This window comes from Lepidochelys kempii, chromosome 14, assembly GCF_965140285.1.
Source record: "Lepidochelys kempii isolate rLepKem1 chromosome 14, rLepKem1.hap1, whole genome shotgun sequence".
Classification (NCBI taxonomy): Eukaryota; Metazoa; Chordata; order Testudines; family Cheloniidae; genus Lepidochelys; species Lepidochelys kempii.
This window is the reverse complement of record NC_136393.1, coordinates 38,653,749-38,673,935: the sequence shown is the minus strand read 5'-3', so window position 1 is coordinate 38,673,935 and position 20,187 is coordinate 38,653,749. Positions and strand designations below refer to the sequence as shown.

Sequence of the window (20,187 nt, the reverse complement as noted above, 5' to 3'; positions counted from 1 at the left end):
TCTGCTGGTATTCCAGCCTAGCTCAGTTTTGGAAACAGCTCGTGTTGGGAGGGGCTGCAACTCACGCACCCCTTAACCAAATGACTCCAGATTTGTACCCCTGACCCTTCCCTCTGCCCTCAGGTGGTGGATCAGGTTTCTAGCCACTCAGACTGCGAATGTGAACTTAAAGAAAAAGGGATAATTTGGTTTGGGAAAGAAATGCTGCTGCAGCACCATGGTGCGGCCAGGTGCCAGCCCATAATATTACTGCAGTTGATGATGTGAGCTGGCTACTTTATTGCCAGTTTCCTTCTGTTCCTCGCAGCTGGAAGTTGCCAACAGATTTCTTTCACAGCGAGGATGTTGTTGCTTCTTTTCTTGCCAGAGGAAAGCATCGCTTGATGCTTTGATTTTATTTACTCTTTCCTCAAGCTTTGCTTTTAGAGCTTTTGCTTAGAGTTACCCAGCTGCTTTTCTTCAAGCCCCTTCAAGGCATTTGCTGGTGGGTCTGTCTAGCCTTTCAGGGCAGAGCCGTACAGATCTAGCACCCTTGTGACAAAGTCCAAGACCAGAAGATTGAAATAAACTTTATTCTGTGAATTTACTCATCTGAATCTACAGCATCCAAATAACTAAACAGAGCAAAATAGGAGCATTGAGCTGGGGAATTGGAGGGAGAGGGAAACCCCACTATGGTTTTTATATTCAGAAGTAAAGAGCAGAGGACTTTGATGGATGACCCGAAGTGAGTCAGAACTTAGGCCAGGTCTACACTATAAACTTCCATTGGTAGAACCATATCGCTCAGGGCTGTGAAAAATCCACACCCCTCAGTGAACGCAGTCGTACCGACTGAACTCCTGGGGTAGACAGCGGTACGTTGACGGGAGAGCTTCTCCCCTGGACATAGCTACCACCTCTCAGAGGTGGATTAACTACACTGATGGGAGAAGCTCTCCTGTCGGCATAGGAGCGTCTTCACTTAAGCATTACAGCGGCGGAGCAGCACCGGTGCATTTGATCTGCTGCAGTATTTTAAGTGTAGACCTGCTCTACCAGAGGCAGGCTCTGCTGTGAGCCTGAGAGTGGCTCCTGGTGTCTGCTGGTTGGCCAGTTTTTGTGTGCCTGGAGGATCACAGAGTTACAGAGACAGGCATGTAAGAGGGTCGGGAAACTCCATTCACCAGTATAATGCTAAGCAAGTCAGTCTTGTCCTCTCTCATCATTTTATTGTGAGTCTCGCAGCACTTGGTGTTTTTCTTAAAGTCCCAGCAGCTGGAGTAGATAGATTGCAAGGCAACCTCAGATTATACTGCAGATACATTTCCTGCCTTCACGTTTGTGTAGCAAAGATTGAAAATCGGAAACAAGAACACCCCAAAAGCTGGGAAACCAGAAGGCAAAGAAAATGACACAATATTTAAAAAGATGTTGCAGCCAATCTCATGATTCTTGGGGGCCTGACACAGTTTTTGAATGCTTTAGGCTGGCAAGACTGTGATTAGAATGGCAAAGTGTGATAGCTGTAATTTATATATTACCTGTGTCTTTGCTCTACTTTAGATAGCTCATATTGAGTGATCCCTACTCCTCGGTCACAGGGATTAACAATGTGTCGGCCAGTGAACACATAACGGTATGCTTACCAGTGAACTCAAATTCTACACGCCGGCTCCCAAAGAAGGGGATGATCTTCCCAGTGAAAGAGGATGTGAAAGTAAACATCGTCTCTCTGCCAGAAGATGTAACGTCATAAAATGTAACTTTCTCCCCTTCATAATCCAGATAAAGCCCAATGTTACTGGGGCTACGAGGTAGGGCCAGAGCAGTCTCAGGGGAGATGAGGGCCGAGTACTCATTCTCTGTACTCTGCAAAGCCCAGATCCCCTCCTCTGGTGTACGGCTTTTCGCTCCCTCATGTATCACAGATTCTTTGGCAATGCCCAAAACCCAATTACGTTTGTTCCCCACCTCCACTTGCCAGTAACACCTCCCTGAGGTGAAGCCCTTATAGCCCAGCACACAGGCAGCAGGGTAAAACCTGTTCTGTGTCACTAAATATCCCGTGTCTTGGTATTTCTGTATCACACTCATCTGTGGACACGACGGAACAGGGAATCCCCAGGTCTGGATCCGGAGTGGCCTGCACTGCACCAGGGGAGAGAGAGGCAGGAGGAGAGTGTTAAGTACCCAAAGCACCTCCCACCCGCCGATCAGCTCCTCCCCGTCCCTCCCAGCGCCTTCCTCCTGCCACGGATCCATTGTTCAGCGGTGGGCAGGAGGTTCGGGGGGGGGGGGGGAAGAGGGAGGAGTGGGGGCAGAAAGAGGCAGGGGAAGGGGGCAGAATGGAGCGGGGCAGGAAGAGATGGGGCAGGGGTGGGGGCTTGGGGGAAGGGGTGGAGTGGGGGTGGGGCCCGGGGCAGAGCAAGGGTCAAGCACCCCCTTGGGAACTGGGGAAGTCGGCACCTCTGTGCAGGCTAAACCACTCCAGTGCTGAGAGTGAGAGAGTCTGAGGCCAGAAGGGACCATCAGGTCATCTAATCTGACCCCCGTATATCACAGGCCACCAACTCCACCCAGCACCCACCTAACCCAACAACCAATATTAGCCCAAAGCCTGACAGCCTACAGCCGACCGTGCTATGATGTGCCACAGGCAGAGAAGAGGAGGCACCGAGGGTCACCAGTGCCCGAGGCCCCCGCAATGCAGGGAAGTGATTCGGTGAGATACCCCCAGATAATCCTGGCACATCACCCGCAGCCACATGCTACGGAGGAAGGTTAAAAGCCTCCCCCCGAATGCCACTGCCAGCTTGACCTGAGGGAAAATAGCCCTCCAGTGCCTTCCCCCCAGTTCCCCTGTGAAAGACAGACCGGGTACCCCACGAATCACTGGGAAAGAAACTCAGAATAGCTGGTCAGCCAGGGGACGTGCTCCCAGAGTCCTAGAGCCACAGCAGCACCTGTGAGGACCCAGAAAATGAGGTCAGGCTCAGCAGCATGGCTCCTTGCACCCAGCCCAGGCTAACCTGGGTGCTGAGCCCCAGGGTTCACTCTGCAGTGCAGACAGACCCTTACGGGCAGAGCTCAGCCCTGGGGGAGGCTAGGACCATTTCTAATGCTCCCCAGTAGCCTGGCTGGGGTGGGCCCTGAGTGTCAGTCCTGGGGAGCTGCCTGTTGGCTGAAGCTGAGCAGGAAATTCCCCATGGTTCCCGCCAGGCATCAAGGAGGTACTGTTAGGAGGGTGTGAGAAACTGGGATTTTTTTCAATTTTTTAATGAAGCCTATATATGCCTCAGTTTCCCAATATGCAACGTTGTTACCCAGTGGGTGACAAAAATACCGCAAAAATAGAGATGATGAGTAATTTTAGGCACCTACAAGGTTTGGTTGCAGCTAAGTGGGGGTCTTTGTGAATCCCAGTGTGGTCTAATTCTGGGACTGAGGTGCCTAAAATGGCAAGTAGACCCCCTCACCCCAAGTCCTTTTGTGAATCTAGCCCATACCCTTTCTCTCTGCATTTGAGCTCAGTTCATAGGGCCGGGTCTCAAGAGAAAGGAAGAATTGGAAGAGAGGTGATTTCATGTTGTCTTGACTCTGGTGACATTTCTACCGTTAATTAATGTAACCGTGATTGAGAGAGACAAGCTTTGGAGCTTACTCAGAGCTCTTCTTCAGGTCCATGTAGCTCAAAAACTTGTCTCTGTCACCAACAGGAGTTGGTCCAATAAAAGCTATGACCTCCCCCACCCTGTCTAATATCCTGGGGCTGACATGGCTGTCGCAGCACGGCATGGAACCGTGCTGTAATTCTGAGAGACAGCCCAAAGGAAAAGACCACAGAACGAGAGGCAGATCGGAATGGGGAGACCTTTCCAGTGAGACCAAACTAAAGTGAAATCATCGTCCAAAATATATTGTCCATCTCCTGCCTTACTCCAACGATCTCAAAGCACTCGGTGGCATTCACTAATTAGCACAACAAGGTAGGTTGGCCATTATTTCCTCCTTTTTCAAGATGGAGGAACTTGAGGTACAGAGTCTGGGATTTTCAAAAGGGCTGAGGCCACGTGGTGGCCACTCCCATTGACAGTCAGAGAGAGATGGGGCCTAAATCCCTTAGGTCCCTTGGAAAATCCCAGCCATGGAGGTGAAATTCAACATTTTCTAAAACATCTGGCGATTGTGTGTCTCTGAAATGCTGAGTGGCCAATTTTGACACCCATGGTTGGGTCTGAGACAATCCAAGTGGAGGCCTGGCGAACTGGCATCAGCCCTGAGCCCTCCCCATCCCACCCACAGACATCTAGCTGTGACGAGCTGAGAACTAATAGGCCAGAGTCCAACTCCTTCCACAGTCAGAGGCACATCTCGATGTGCCATCACCATATCATGAGCCCAAATAACTGTTAAGTTACCTCTGAATTTCTTCAGAGCCTCCTGTAGACAAACATTTCTTTGGGAAGAGACGCCAACTCTCTCGCTCACATCCTGTGGCACAGCCATTGGTTTCTCGAACTTCACCTTCTCACACCTGGGGGGGGGGGGGAAGGGGGAAACACCCTAAATCTTTTCTTTCTTGAGAATGAGCTACCAGAGGCTGCTCTCTTGTGGGCTCAATGAGAGCCTCTAACTCCCACTGGTGAGACAATTCATCTCCTCACTGGAGTTTTTAAATGCCTAGCTCCTCCAATGGGAATTAGAGAGTAAGGGGTCCACAGGCTGCCCCTCAGAGAGAAGGGCCTAATCTCATGGGAAAGGATGCTCCAGTGGTTAAGGGGTTGCTGTAGGACTCTGGAAACCTATGTTCCACTCCCTGCTCTGCCACAGCCTCCCTGCATGACCTTGGGCAAGTCACTTAAGGCTTGATTTTTAAAGGTGCCTCCTGGGATTTTCAAAAGCACCTAACCAAGTCAGGCTCCCAACTGCCACTGATCACAATGGGAGGTGCCTAACTCGCTTAGCTGCTTTGGAAAACCTCACCAAGTGCCTAGCTACGTCTCAGGTGACTAAATGCCCTGCAAAATCTGACCCTGGGGGGAAAGTCCCCTTCTAGCACCACGACGCGTGAGGGGGAGTGGGAAGGAGTCACGTACCTGCTCCAGGTGCTTTTGATGTCCTAGAAAAGAGAAAGAGTTCAGTCCCAAGTGCCACAAGATGCAGATCGCTTCTGCTCTGCAGGGGACTTGCTTTGCCATCCCTAGTTGAGCTCGAGATGCAGTTCTCTGCAGTTAGCAATTTCAAAAGTCCATTCACAGATTTCGATGGAATGGGACCCCTAAGCACACACCATGACTGTGGGTTTTCTCCTTCTAAATTCTATGGCATTTGCTCAAACAGACTGATCAGACGCATGAATCCTTGACTGCCACATGCAACTGCTGTGTCCAGAGCCTTTGCCTTTCTCCATGTATGCAATTCTGCTCAGCAGTTCTGGAAGCTGGATTCATTCTCATTTCTTAATAGGCCCTGCAAAGAACTTTGCTTTCCTAATCTCTCACTTCCTAGAAAGTGGAGTTGTGCCTTTTATTGCTTTCATATCGTTAGGGCCCTTCATTTTCAGTTTTTATTTTAGTTAATTTTTCCTGGGATTTTATCAGTGTTTATTACCACAATAAAAACAGGTGCAAATCAGTGCAGAAAACTATTAAGTTTTCTGGTTAAATATCGGGGTTTGTTTTGGTGGATGGAAAGACAGGGAGAAAAAGTATTCAGTAGATGAATGCTTTGAATTCTGTTCATCCCTGTGGTTTGCTGCAGAACTAAAACAGAACTCAAAGCACAAGGGCCCCCCTGAGTTTAAGAAAACAATATATCTGAAATCCCCAAATAAAACGTTTCATTTGAACAAACAGGTTACTGGTGTAGAATCATAGAATATCAGGGTTGGAAGGGACCTCAGGAGGTCATCTAGTCCAAGCCCCTGCTCAAAGCAGGGCCACTCCCCAGCTAAATCATCCCAGCCAGGGCTTTGTCAAGCCTGACCCTAAAAGCCTCTAAGGAAGAAGATTCCACCACCTCCCTAGGTAACCCATTCCAGTGCTTCACCACCCTCCTACTGAAAAAGTTTTTCCTAATATCCAACCTAAACTTCCCCCACTGCAACTTCAGACCATTACTCCTTGTTCTGGCATCTGGTTACCACTGAGAACAGTCTAGATCCATCCTCTTTGGAACCCCCTTTCAGGTAATTGAAAGCAGCTATCAAAAAATCCTCCCCCATTCTGCTCTTCTGCAGACTAAGCAATCCCAGTTCCCTCAGCCTCTTCTCATAAGTCATGTGCTCCAGCCCCCTAATCATTTTTGTAGCCCTCCGCTGGACTCTTTCCAATTTTTCCACATCCTTCTTGTAGCGGGGGGCCCAAAACTGGACACGGTACTCCAAGTGAGGTCTCACCAATGCCGAATAGATGGGAATGATCACGTCCCTCAATCTGCTGGCAATGCCCCTACTTATACAGCCCAAAATGCCGTTGGACTTCTTCACAACAAGGGCAGATTGTTGACTCATATCCAGCTTCTCGTCCACTGTAACCCCTAGGTCCTTTTCTGCAGAACTGCTGCCTAGCCATTCGGTCCCTAGTTTGTAGCTGTGCATGGGATTCTTCTGTCCTAAGTGCAGGACTCTGCACTTGTCCTTGTTGAACCTCATCAGATTTCTTTTGGCCCAATCCTCTAATTTGTCTAGGTCCCTCTGTATCCTATCCCTACCCTCCAGCGTATCTACTCCTCCTCCCAGTTTAGTGTCATGTGCAGGTGCAATTGCTGAGGGTGCAATCCACACCATCCTCCAGATCATTAATGAAGATATTGAACAAAACCGGCCCCAGGACTGACCCTTGGGGCACTCTGCTTGACACTGGCTGCCAACTAGATATGGAGCCATCGATCACTACCTGTTGAGCCCGACAATCTAGTCAGCTTTCTATCCACCTTATAGTCCATTCATCCAGCCCATACTTCTTTAACTTGCTGGCAAGAATGCTGTGGGAGACCATATCAAAAGCTTTGCTTAGAACGATTAGTCTATAAATATTCACCTTTGATAATTGGGCCACACCATTTGCAGCGCATACGCTCAACTTCATCCTTCTCTCCTGTTGTTGTTTCTTTAGCCCTTTTGAATACTTCCTTGTGTTCTGAAATGTATTCTGATGTAGATTTTAATTTTCTTCCCATTTTAGTGCGTCAAATCTTTAACCCATTGTCTACTAACAGTTTGAAATGTGTACTTGGTGGGCGTGTGATTTATCAGTAGGTTCAGACGCACACGCACTTCAGAGCTTGCGTGCGTGCCTGTTGGTTTATTGTGTGCATCTGCTAGAGCAATACGTTCTTTCTTCAGCAGGCAGCTTTGCATATACACACAGACTAATGTATTATCGGAATACAGAGATCTCATGCAATGTATTGTATTTTCTTAATAAAACAAGTTTTTTGTATATATTTGAATGATAAAAAAGTAGGATGAAAATCAGAAAAACCTCAATAATACTTTTTTGTAAAACCCAGAAATTTTTTGGTAAAAATTGGTTTAAACTGAAAATGAAGGGGCTTACACAGGATGTCTCAAAAAGGCCTGAACCATCTGCCTTTAAAACAGCAAAACTGTTTCCACATTGGAAATATTAGAAATGTCACATTTTGTTTTCCCTCACTTCGCTGAAGGACACACTGACAGTCTCCATTGTGGAGTAGGACCTCTCCAAGAACTTAATAAACTCCAAAGCTAATCAATCAGAATCTCTCCCTTCCCTGGGCAGGGATCTGGGTGTCTCTGTCTCACCTGCAGGAATTCACTTGTTGGCTGCTGACACTTCTCTTCTATCTCACTGATCAAGTCACCGAGACGGGAAATCTTTTCAGACAGTTTGGTGACATTTTCATCTTGTATCTTCACAATTTCCTTGTCCAGCTCTTCCAGTTGGGCCAGCAGGAGTCGCTCTTGCTCATCCAGGAACTGCCGCAGTTGCTCAAATTCAGACATGATCTTCTGCCTCTCAGCTTCTATCTTTCCCTATAATGAAGGGACACAAACAGGAAAGGACAGATCAAGGACAAGGGTTGCCAGATGTCCAGTTTTCAACTGGGAAGTCCAGTCAAAAGGGAAACCTGGCAGTGTCCGGTCAGCACTGCTGACTGGACATGAGAAGTCCGGTTACCCACAGTAACTGGCTTCCACCACCAGAGGGCGAGACGAGCAGCAGCTGCTGCTGGAGCCTGGAGGAGCACTCAGGGATGGCTCCATGGGGGGGGAGAAAAGTAGCGGCATCTCCCCCATCCTGCTCCAATCATCCCTCCACCCCTGGAGCGTGGCTCTCCCTCTCCCACCCTGCCCCAGTCACCTCCACCACACCCCTAGAGCTCTGCTCAGCTGGCAGGGGGAGGGAGGTGGAGAGAGCAGCAAGCGACAGTGGGAGAGGGACAGAGGAGTGGGGGGCGGGACCTCGAGGGAAAGTGGCGGCAGGGCACAGGGCAGGTTCCAGTGCTCAGCATCCGGTTTTCACAAATGAGAAAGTTGGACATCCCAGACTCTCCCCATGTCCCTGATAGGAACAGTTCTTAGAGCCCTCTTTTCATATCAACCTACTACAAACACATGGTTGAGATTTCAGGAGAATATGCCTGACAGTCTCTCAGCTGGCCTGAATGAACAACATGTTCCGAAGTGCCTTCGGGACGTACGCCTCCAGTTCCCATTTTCAAAAGGTCACTTTGGATGCTAAGGAGCCTAAGTTTCTTTGAAAGTGACTTTTGAAAATAGGACAGCTCTCCCTGCATTTTAAGCCCCTAAATACCTTTGAGAATCTGGCCCTTAACCACTTGCAAAATTGTTAACCCTAGGCTCCGAAATCACTTAGGCACTTCTGAAAATGGCACCCAATCTCTCTAAAATGATGAGTTTTCAGGTCTGAGTGGCTTAGTATATTCTGTTGATCATCTAGAATCTTCCAATAGCAGAAAGGTTGGAAGGGGGGAGGTCTGACTCAGAATCAGAAATACATTGGCAGAGAGTTGTGGAGAAGACTGAAGAAGGAAAGGGTTCTGCTGGTTATCCACATAAAACACCAGTTACAAAACACACCATGCAAAATGCTTCTTCTCCAGCTTTTGCATGTTTCATCTGGCATTCTGTTAATTACACTGTTCCAGAGGAAACCAGTTGTGCCTGGTGGAGATTCAGGAGGAAGATTTCTGAGATACAAAACAGCCACTGGGTGCCTAAGTCCTACTGACAGTCCATGTGAATTAGGCACCTAATCACCATACGTGCCTTTGAAAATCTCCCCTGAAATCAGTGTTTGTAGCTGGATGTGTGGGGAATAAGATCAGTGCTTTAAGTTGAAACTGGAAGCCAGTGGAGGAATGAGCCCAGAGGGATGATAAACAAAGATAAACATGATCATACCCTGCAAGGGTGTCTCAACAAGAGACAAAGTGCTTGAGGTTATCAAGATGATGTTTAAAAAAAAACGTGAACGGTACAGAGCAGAACAGTGGTTCTCAAACTTTTTTACTGGCGACCCCTTTCACATAGCAAGCCTGTGAGTGTGACCCCCCCTAATAAATTAAAAACACTTTTGAATATTTTTAACACCATTATAAATGCTGGAGGAAAAGCGGGGTTTGGGGTGGAGGTTGACAGCTCACGACCCCCCATGTAATAACCATGCGACCCCCTGAGGGGTCCCGACCCCCAGTTTGAGAACCCCTGGAGCAGACGTTTCTGGATACCAGGGAATAATGTACGGATTATCAAGAGGAGCGAAGTTCGGTTTCAGATCGAGTGGCGTAAGGAATACATACTCTGCAATATCCCCGACTGGGGGTAAGAGGTTAAGGGGTCAAAGTACAGACATTGAGACATGAGGGTGCGTTGTTCGTATAATAGGTATGTTCAGGTGTGGTATATAATGGGTGGATACAATCATGAGGATGGATTGACCCTCATTTTGTGAGATTTAACGTTCAGTGAGTTTATGGTTCCAGTTCATATGGTCCAATGGACAAAGTCTCTCGGTCCCCAATACATCACAGCTAACCCTGATCTGAGCTTGACCTTGCTCCCAGTTAGCACATTTTATCTCAATTTAACTGGACAAGGTGAACCCTACACACCACACTAGGGTCAAATTAAACTAGGTTCAAAATGTTTGCCTGTGAGGGCCTTGCACCAGAACAAAGACATTACATTAAAAAGTGATTTGAGGTACATCTGTCCTACACAAATGTTGTGGTGGTGTGTAGAGGACGTACACTATATGCACCCGCTAACATGGGCATAAATAGCAGTGTAGATGGCGAGGCATGGCTTAAGCAAGTAGAGTCGCAATATGCCTGAACCCTCTGGGTATAAACCCTACACACAGGGCTCTATACACCCCCAAGCAGGGCCTCCCCATCTACACTGAGTGTCCCGCTGCTTCCCCAGTGCCAGAGCCTTTCCCCACCACAGGAAAAGGCTCCAGGGAGTGGAGGAAGGCTCCGGCCGCTCTGCTGCCTCCCCCTGCTGGAGTCTTTTATTCACACATGTAGCTACACATGACAGTGTGGACACAGCCTGTTTCTCACTGTGCTGTGTGGCTACACATACCCTACAGGATGCCCCCAGCGGTGTGCCGTGTAGATGTAGCCATAGCTAAATCAAAGCAGTGCTGCGTGTAGACAAGGGCTGACACTCTCCCCACAGAGAGAAATATCACCCCTGACTGATGTAACTTCTGGACCATAACAATGGGGACCTACCAGATATTCCTGGCTTTGCGTCTCTGCATCCTGTTTCCACTCCAGAAGTTCTCCTCTCTCTTGCTTCGGTGTGTTCAACTGGGTTTGAATTTGTTCCTGAGGCAAGAAAAACAATGTTGGGGGTGGGGGGGAAGGTCAGCCTGCTGAGGAGTCTGTCCTCTGTGCAATTTATATACATTGCAGTGCTGATTTCATTATCTGAAGCTGGGATTTTCAAAGAAGTCTCATGAAGTTGGGTTCTCAACTACCATTGATTTTCCATCTCCCTCTCAAGTTGCTCCAGGACGGTGCTCATGGCAATGTCACAATTGACTCTTGAGAGGTGGGAGACTCAAATCTCTTCTCCTCACCAGGCAGAGGGAGAACTTGAACTGGAGTCTCCCACATACAAGGTGAGTGCCCTACCCCCAGGCTAACGGTTATGAAGAAAGTCTTCAACCTAGGGGTGACAGTGGATGAGAAGCTGGATATGAGTCAGCAGTGTGCCCTTGTTGCCAAGAAGGCCAATGGCATTTTGGGATGTATAAGTAGGGGCATAGCGAGCAGATCGAGGGACGTGATCGTTCCCCTCTATTCGACATTGGTGAGGCCTCATCTGGAGTAGTGTGTCCAGTTTTGGGCCCCACACTACAAGAAGGATGTGGATAAATTGGAGAGAGTCCAGCGAAGGGCAACAAAAATGATTAGGGGTCTGGAACACATGACTTATGAGGAGAGGCTGAGGGAACTGGGATTGTTTAGTCTGCAGAAGAGAAGAATGAGGGGGGATTTGATAGCTGCTTTCAACTACCTGAGAGGTGGTTCCAGAGAGGATTGTTCTAGACTATTCTCAGTGGTAGAAGAGGACAGGACAAGGAGTAATGGTCTCAAGTTGCAGTGGGGGAGGTTTAGGTTGGATATTAGGAAAAACTTTTTCATTAGGAGGGTGGTGAAACACTGGAATGCGTTACCTAGGGAGGTAACCAACCCTGATATTCTAGGATTCTAGGATTCTTCCCCGGCCACGTTGTGCGGAGCAACACAGGTGCAGAACTCCATCTTGCATGAAACAGCTTAGGTAGCTAAGCCACTCGACTCCAGGAGAGGGGTTCCCAGGTGTGGATCAGAGACAGGCCCATTCCTACACCAAACTCTGAGGGAGTTGGGGCTTAGGACACACCCCTCTCATCAGTATCTCCAGAGGGCTAATCTCCCCAACTAGCATGCTGACTTTTGTGGATGCCTCTCTCCCCCCAAATGCCAAATTCAGGATTTGTTGTTCCAAACTGTACCAGATGACTGGAGGATAGCTGATGGAAAGCCAGCTTTTTTAAAAAGGCTCCAGAGGAAATCCTGGCAATTACAGGCCGGCAACCGTAAGGGCTTGTCTGATTGTCAGATGCTGGGGCTGGGCAACAGGGAATTAATCCTTTGGTAACTGCCGGGTTCTGTTCATTCCCTCTGGGGCACCTGGCATTGGCCACTGTTGGAAGACACGATACTGGGCTACATGGACCATTGGTCTGACCCAGTGCAGCCGTTCTTATGTCCTTAGTGATTTTCTAGGTGCCTAAAAGTTAGGTATTGCAGTGCTGAGCATCACAACACCCAAGTGCATTTGGGGATTCGGGCCTAAATCTCCTTTGCAAATGGGACTTCGGCTCTAAAGTCAGTTGGTGCTCTTGAAAATGTGCTTGAAGGATCTTCTTCTGTAATTCCCCGGGGGTGAGGTGTTGCAGAGCCACAGAGAGGATTTAAAAGCACAGCTCCCGTTCATTTCATGGCAGCTGGGCATCTCAGGCCCCATTCTCAGCCCTGCTTACTTTCCTTCTATGCTGTATATGTCATGCTGCCAGGGAAGAGAGAGGCCTTTGGGGGCACCAGACCTAATATAGAGACTTAGGGACTCTGTCTAGAACAGCCCTTTGCCTCCAGCGAATCCTCCAAGTGCTGCAGGGCAAAGGGTTGAAGTCGTATCCATTTTGCAGCAGTGTAGGGTAGGGTGCCCTGCTCCCATGCAATGACAGAGAAAACTATATGAAGAAAGCTGGACATCAGAGAGTTAAAGCTGAGCAACTTAAAGGGAAGGGAGTTTTGGTAAGAATGTTTAACACACTTTAAAAAAAAATAGTACATTAAACTCCATTGCCTAATGAACATTTGGGAGAAAGAGACTCCTGGTTAAAAATCCAACACACTCACAAGGTGCATAACTATTGTGCTCGATTGTTCGGCATGGGGGAAAGGGTTTGTTCAACATGGTCCTGGGAATCATCCATTTTCTTCCTTTAATCTTATTGTGGCACTACTACAGCCCACTTCGTCCTTACAGCTAGCGTGGCGTACAGCACAGCGGATTCTGCCCCGAGGGGATTGCTCTGTCCAACAGGCGTTTTAAGGTTCCAATCCACTTGGGCTTCATGGGCCCTAGAATGTTGCAAAACTTCAAAGGTTGTATGGGCAGGACGTGAGCCACTGGTTCAGGGAGGCTAATACCCAGTCCAGCCCGTTCTGCCAGAGGCCCCCCCAGACCAGCCACGGGGGAAGAGCTGCAGATCCCCGGCAGGAAGCAAGAGGGAGTCTGGGGGTGGAGAGGGCCACGCAGGGCTGTGCCTCCCCTGGCCCGTCATACCCGTCGCCCATGATTTCTGCTTCAGGAGCAGCGAAGTGACCATCCTTCAGCAAACCCGGGAAAACGGGAATTCATCATCCTGGTTTTTCCTTGAGGAAAAAAAGTTACGCAGATTAACCTTTGTTTCTTAAACAGAAATCTTTCAGGGCACCTTATGCGACAGAAAGTAGCAGAGAACAAACTCCTTGAGAACACTGCTGACCATGTGTTATTTTCCTGTGGCTCGCCTGAAAGCAGCGGTCATCAGCTGTGAAATGCTCAAGGTGGGGCGCTACGCCTCCAGTCTGCAGCTGTGCTGAGATGTTGGTAATGTGACGGTAGAGAACTGCATGACAGGAGTGATGAGAGGCAGTGTGATCGAGTGGCTAGGGTACTAGGATGGGCATGGGGAGGCCAGGGTTTAATTCCTGGCTCTCCTACTGAGCTGCTTTGTGAGCTTGGTTAAGTCACTGCCGCTTCTGTGCCTCTGTTTCCCTCCCACTCCTTTGATTTGTCTCCGAGCATGCCCACCAGATCAGGCCCCGTAGAGGAGAGAAGCAGAATGCCTGGTTTTCCCCAGCTCATGGATTGCTCTGGGTGTGGCCAGGAGACAGGCAGCCAGATGCCATGGGGGGCAGCTGTGCACATGCCCAGAGACAGAAACACAGGCACTGAAAGAAGTTGTACCCTGAATACACAGGCACTGAGTGAGTCTGAGCTCCTCCATAATGACAGGTTTCAGAGGAGCAGCCGTGTTAGTCTGTATTCGCAAAAAGAAAAGGAGGACTTGTGGCACCTTGGAGACTAACCAATTTATTTGAGCATAAGCTTTCGTGAGCTGCAGCTCACTTCATCGGATGCATAAAAGTGGATTATCATACACATTGTAAGGAGAGTGATCACTGTAGATAAGCTATTACCAGCAGGAGAGTGGGGTGGGGAGAGAAAACCTTTTGAAGTGATAAACACCCATTTTTTCATGCTCTGTGTGTATAAAAACATCCTCACTGCATTTTCCACTTTTATGCATCCGATGAAGTGAGCTGTAGCTCACGAAAGCTTATGCTCAAATAAATTGGTTAGTCTCTAAGGTGCCACAAGTCCTCCTTTTCTTTTTGGGCTCCTACAGGAATTCTGGGGATTGCAGTGGAGCCGAAAACTGGCATTTAGGTGCCTAAACTCCAGATTTATCCACTTAAATCTGGGGTATAGACACCTTAAGTACCTTTCAGAATCCCCAGCCTTTGTCTATCTTGACTGTTTACATCAGTGGTCCCCAAACTGGAGCACGGAGGAACATTTGAGGGAGCATGGCAGGGCCAAGACCAGCCCCCACAAGGGGCAGGAAGGGAGTGCCACTCAGATCTGCTATGGCCCCCTTGGCCCTGGCTCCTACCCCAGCTCCACTCCCAGCCCCAGTCTTGACCCTGGCTCTGCTCCCAACCCCAGTTTGAGCCCCCGACTCCCGGCCCAGCCCCACTTCCAACCCCAAGACACCCCCACAGCTGTGGACCCAGCCTCTGACTGTGGCCCCACTCACAGTTCCCAACTGCAGCTGCGGGTGGGGGGCCATAGCCAGGGTAAGGGAGAGCCTGAGGGGAAAAATTTGGGGACCACTGGTTTAGACTGTCTGTGTGTTTGTACAGAGCCTCACACAACAAGGGCCCTGATCTCGGTGCCTTTAGGAGCTATTGTAATACAAATTGCAAACATGCCCAAACCGAAGTAATTACCCTGCACAGCAGATTCCTACCTTGTAGGCCTGGGCAGCCTCCTCTGTGGGGACCACCCTGTGAGTATGGTGAGCCCGGGACTTTCTGCAGATCACACAGATGAGCATTTGGTCCTGGTTACAGAAGAGTTTGAAAGGCTCCTGGTGCACCTTGCACCAACCTTCTCCTGCTGCTGTTTGGAAACTCAGCTGCTTGGCTATTTCTACAAAGTTCCCCAGTTGTCTGTTCGGCCTGAGGGTCCTCTGGGGAAAGGTCTCTCTGCACTGAGGACAGGAGACAGCTGTATCCGATCCCTCCCAGCACTGGGCGATGCAGGCTTGGCAGAAACTGTGCCCGCAATCTAAAAACACGGGATCCTTATTAAAAACTCAGACAGATGGAGCAAGTTGCTTCATCTCGGAAGCTTTTCAGAGGATTCACTGCAGCCATGGCTCCCTGCAGACAGTGTCACAGGGATCTAAGATGTGGCTTAACCCCAACAGGGCGTTTTTCACGTGGCTTCTTTGGGGGCTTTTTTGGCTGCTTTTTTTTTTTTTTTTTTTTTTTTTTTTTTAAATGTCCTGCCGGAGAACATGATTGGCTCCCTGTTGCCCAATCCCTCTCCCAACACCCAAAGCAAGGAGAGGGGAAGAAACCAGGACTCTGAGACTGACAGTGCCCAGGCCCAATGGGGGAGAGGCCAGTGCGACAGGTCAGCCCGATAGGGCATTACAGATGAAGGAGGGAACCTGGAATCCAGCTCAGTCAGCTGTGGGTTGGGTTCCTCTTCCCTAAGTGAGGTCCTCGGGTGAGAGTGTTGCATGCATGCGTGTGTGTGTGTCCGTGCCCTGCAGTGCCTACTCTCTCCCCACCGCCTGCCTCCTGCCTGGGCTGCTCGGGCGGTTGGGTGAGCTGATAACAGTGGGCTGTGGTCAGTGATCTTTCTGTTGGTGCATTTCTGGTGGTGGTGTTGCACCTGCATGGGGGAGGGGGGACGCAGGCAGTGGGTGACAGGGGGTTGCAAAGCTGGGGGGGGCTGCAGCATAGCTTGGGCCAAGTTGGGGCCAGGGAGGACTGGGGAGTGGCCAGGCTGGGTTTGGGGGTTGTGGGGGGAGGGAGTGGCGTGCACAGCACCACCGCTGTTGGCCAGTGATGCTTTGGGCATTTCTGGTGGGGTGGTGCGCTGTTGAGGGGGGTCTTTTGGGGGTCCGGTGGTATTACGGCTGTACTAGCGGTTGGCCACTGGCATGAGGGACATGGACCGGTGCCAACCCAAAGCAGATTGGCTTGTTTTGGGTGATTTGGAGGGGTGGGGAACGTAGGCAGAAATTAAACCTTGTCTGTCTGAGGAGAGAAATGAAACTGATGTGTAAAAAGTTGCTTAAATCCGCTTCCGATTTTGCTTTGGTTTAGTGTCTATAATGGGGCTACTCAGTCTGCTGCCTCAATTTTGTCACTGCAACATAGTGACGCTAATCCAGGCTGGATCAAATCCAGGGCCCAACTACACCAGAATCCTGTCTCCAGCAGCAGTCGGCACCAGGTGTCTCTGAGGAAGATGGAAGAACCACACAGTCGACAGATTCTACACCACATAGTAAACCCAGGCTCAGATTCAGGTTTAAGGCCAGACCCCTCTCTGGACCTCAGTTTCCACACCTCTAAAATGGGGTCAATGATAGTGACAATGATAGGCTCAGCTCCCAACCCTAGCAGCTTGGCTGTTCCATGCCCTACTGTGTACCGAAACTGACTTGAAAGGACTATCCAAGCCCCTCCCAGGCCTGTTCCCATTGTGGGTCTCTCTCCTAGCCGAGCACAGGCTGTTCTTATATCGTCCAACAGGCTTGGATCCTAGTTACATGCTGCTCCTTCTCATGTGACCCCTGCACTTATTCCCTTCACCTGGGGATAGGTTCAGTTGAGCTACTACCCCTTTCATGGCCATCTCACCCTGGGACAGCCTGAAACTGGAAACCTGTGCTCCAACAGTAACTGTTTGCTAGGAAAGGTGCTGAAGACACAATGGAAGAGGAAATCCTTTGGACTGGATTGAAATTATTCCAAAGGAAAGTGAATGAGAGAAAATGTCCAACGTTATCCTCCTAGCGAAAGAAATAATTGAAGGTCAGAAAGGACCATTCTGTCCATCTTCTTTGTAACACAAGCCCTAGAACATCACCGAGTGCTTCCTCCAGAAAACCTGCTACGTGGGACTGAGCCAGAGCACGACTTCTGGAAAGACATCTCCATGCATTAGAGCCAGCTGGTCAGAAAAAATCTTTCTTCTCCAGTGACGTGAAGTTAAAGGACACAGAGAAGAAGAAAACCTCGACTCGGGTTGTTACTGGAGCTGAAGCAGAGAGGCCAGGACAAACACGGCTAGGGCCCAGGACTGACTATCAGCAGATCTGCCGTTTTCTCTTCCTGGCTTTTTGACCATGAGCGAATCCCTTTGCTTCTGTGTGCCTCAGTTTCCACTACTATAAAATAAAACTACTCAAGGTTATGTTTTTTTCTCTCCTGTTTTGCAAGGCGGGACACTTAGATACATGTGGGGCCTGTCTACGCTACCGGTCTAGAGTGTATTTGTAAGCTGATGACCCCCACATGTTGTTCAGAAGCTGTGGATGACACAAGCTCCCTACGTTTGTTCTGTGCTTTGCCCCTAGGGCACAGCTGGGCTGGGCGGCCTTTTCTCGCTGTGCTGTGCGGAGCAGGTTCTGAGCACGAGGGATACGAAGGACTAATTCTTGAAAATAATTCAAGGACTAATTCTTGAAAATAAATATCAAAGAATCCTAGAATATCAGGGTTAGAAGGGACCTCAGGAGGTCATCTAGTCCAACCCCCTGGACCAATCCCCAATTTTTGACCCAAATGGCCCCCGCAAGGATTGAACCCACAACCCTGGGTTTAGCAGGCCAATGCTCAAACCACTGAGCTATCCCTCCCCCCAGATAGAACTGCAACCCAAATAAAAAATCACTGCTGCTGACATTGGTGGGTGATAAAATAGTAGCAGAGTGGTAATTAATGATGAGGAGAGGGCAGTGACACAGAGCAATCGGATCCCTTGAGAAGCTGGAGCCATTCAAAGAAAACAAGTTGGAAAAGAACCAAATGAAGGGTCCTATAGCTAGCGACAAAGCATGCAGGCCACACCTACAGAGTGGGGAAGTGTATCCAGGAAAGCACTGACTGTGAAGAGGATTTAGGGCCATGCTAGGCAAGCCATTCAACATGAGCACCCAGGGGGATGCTGTGGTGAACAGGGCTAAAGCCATCATTAGATGTATGAAAAGAGCAGTGAGGAGCATAGGGAGGTGACACACCATGAGGAAGACGGATCATGGAGTCCTGCATTCAGTTTTGGCATCCACCTTTGAAAAAAGATTTGGAAATATTGGAGTTGGGGCAGCAAAAAGCAATGAAACGTTTTGTGGGCTGGAGAAAAATGCCTGTAAATGAGCTATTGAAAGAGCTCAGCCTGTTTAGATGATAAAAAAGATCGGGAGGTGACATCATTGAAGTGTTGAAGTGACTTCACAGAGAGAAAATATCGGGTATGAAAGGGCTCATTAATCTAGCCGAGAAAAGCATAACAGTGGCTGGAAACTCAAAAGAGACCAATTCGTATTCGAAAGAGGGCACACATATTCAACCGTGAGGATGAATCACCAAAGGAACAAACTAGAAAGGGAAGTGGTGAGAATTCCCCACCTCTTGATGTCTTCTAATGAAGACGAGATGCATTTCTGGAATTTGTGTAGTCAAAAACTAGCTACTATGCTCTCCAGAAAGCATGTGATATGCAGGGGGTGAGATGACATGCTCTAATTGTCTCTTCTGTCCATAAAGTCTGCTCATGTATGAAAAACTGAGCATAGCATGGGGAGAAGCCTCTGATGTTTTACTGTGTTTGGCTTGAGCCCACAATGAACGCTCATTGCGTGGGATGATCCAGGGGAAGAGGCTGAAACATCCAATGTGGCTGGACAGGGACAGGACATCAGCACTGCAAGGGAGGGGTGGGTGTGGCAGTGACATCACAAGGGCCTTTGGCAGGACCTCAGCCTATTGGACAAAGGTGGTGGGGAGGCGATGACCTCACAGAGAGATCTTGACATCAGCCAGGCAGGACAGGGGTGCAGGACAGGGGCAACCTCGGAGATCCCTGTGGCTTTGCTTCAGCACGTCTCCTTCTCGAGGTCTCTCCTGGAGGACTGAGAGAGCATTCACTTGCACGTTCGTGAGCGCAAGGAGGACCCTCTTCGGAGTTTTCTTCTTTTCTTGTAGTGGTTTTGCTTGAAAACAGACGTCCCTATAGAAAAGGTAAGAGCCTCGGAGAGGTTTGGAACCTGTTCAGTCTGATCTATCACGTGCCGGCTGATTTTTAGGAAAGGAAAACATTAGATTGTGGGGGCAGTATTTTATTTCCGACCTAGGACTTTGTCCCTTAGAATTACTGGGGACGTTGGGGTTTCTCCTTTTTGTTTTCCCTTTTCCTGTCTCTCCCTCTTTTCTCGTCTTCTCTTGCATCTTTGTCCCTTTCCCCTGCTTTCCTTTCACCACCAGGACCTGTCTGTGCATGTGGAGTTGGGGATGGAGGGGGGGCGGGGGGGGTTTGCATTCCAACTCTCATTGCGGGAGGCCCTCCCAAAGACATGTGGCTGGAATGGTGCTCTAAGAGTGACTCCCTCCGGTGGTGACCCGGGACATCTGGTGAGAACTCTCAGCTTTCTGCTTCTCAGAGTCTCAATGCTGATTGGGGGAGCTTGGGGCTATTGTGAGGGAGGAGGCTCAGGTCTTTGTTACCCTCTTTTAAGACCAAGGAAATAGGCTGTAACCAAACATGTATTTGATTGCTCTTTCCGCTTTTCTCCATTCATTGTCTTTGAGTAATTCACGATTCTCTCTCTAATGGGCTAGTTCTTCTAAAACACTTACTAAAGAATTAGGTTTTAATAAAGCCAAATGCAACCCCATAGCTCCAGTAACAAAGGAGTCAGGTGGCACCCTACAGAATGGGGGACAATCCGCTGGAAAGCATTGACCCTGAAAAGGATTTTGGGGCCATAGTGGACGAGCTACTCAACATGATCTGTCAGTGTGAAACTGTGTTAAAAAAGGTTAAAGCCATTCTTGGCTGGATAG

General features: G+C 49.1%; 1 protein-coding gene and 1 pseudogene across 1 annotated transcript in view; both read right to left on the bottom strand.

The window, feature by feature from the left end:
• The window catches only part of LOC144929108 (uncharacterized), a 170,323-nt gene that overhangs the window by 98,134 nt on the left and 52,002 nt on the right, over positions 1–20,187 (bottom strand). The gene's annotated exons all lie outside the window — the stretch shown is intronic.
• Positions 1,567–15,480, bottom strand: LOC144929254 (zinc finger protein RFP-like; annotated as a pseudogene).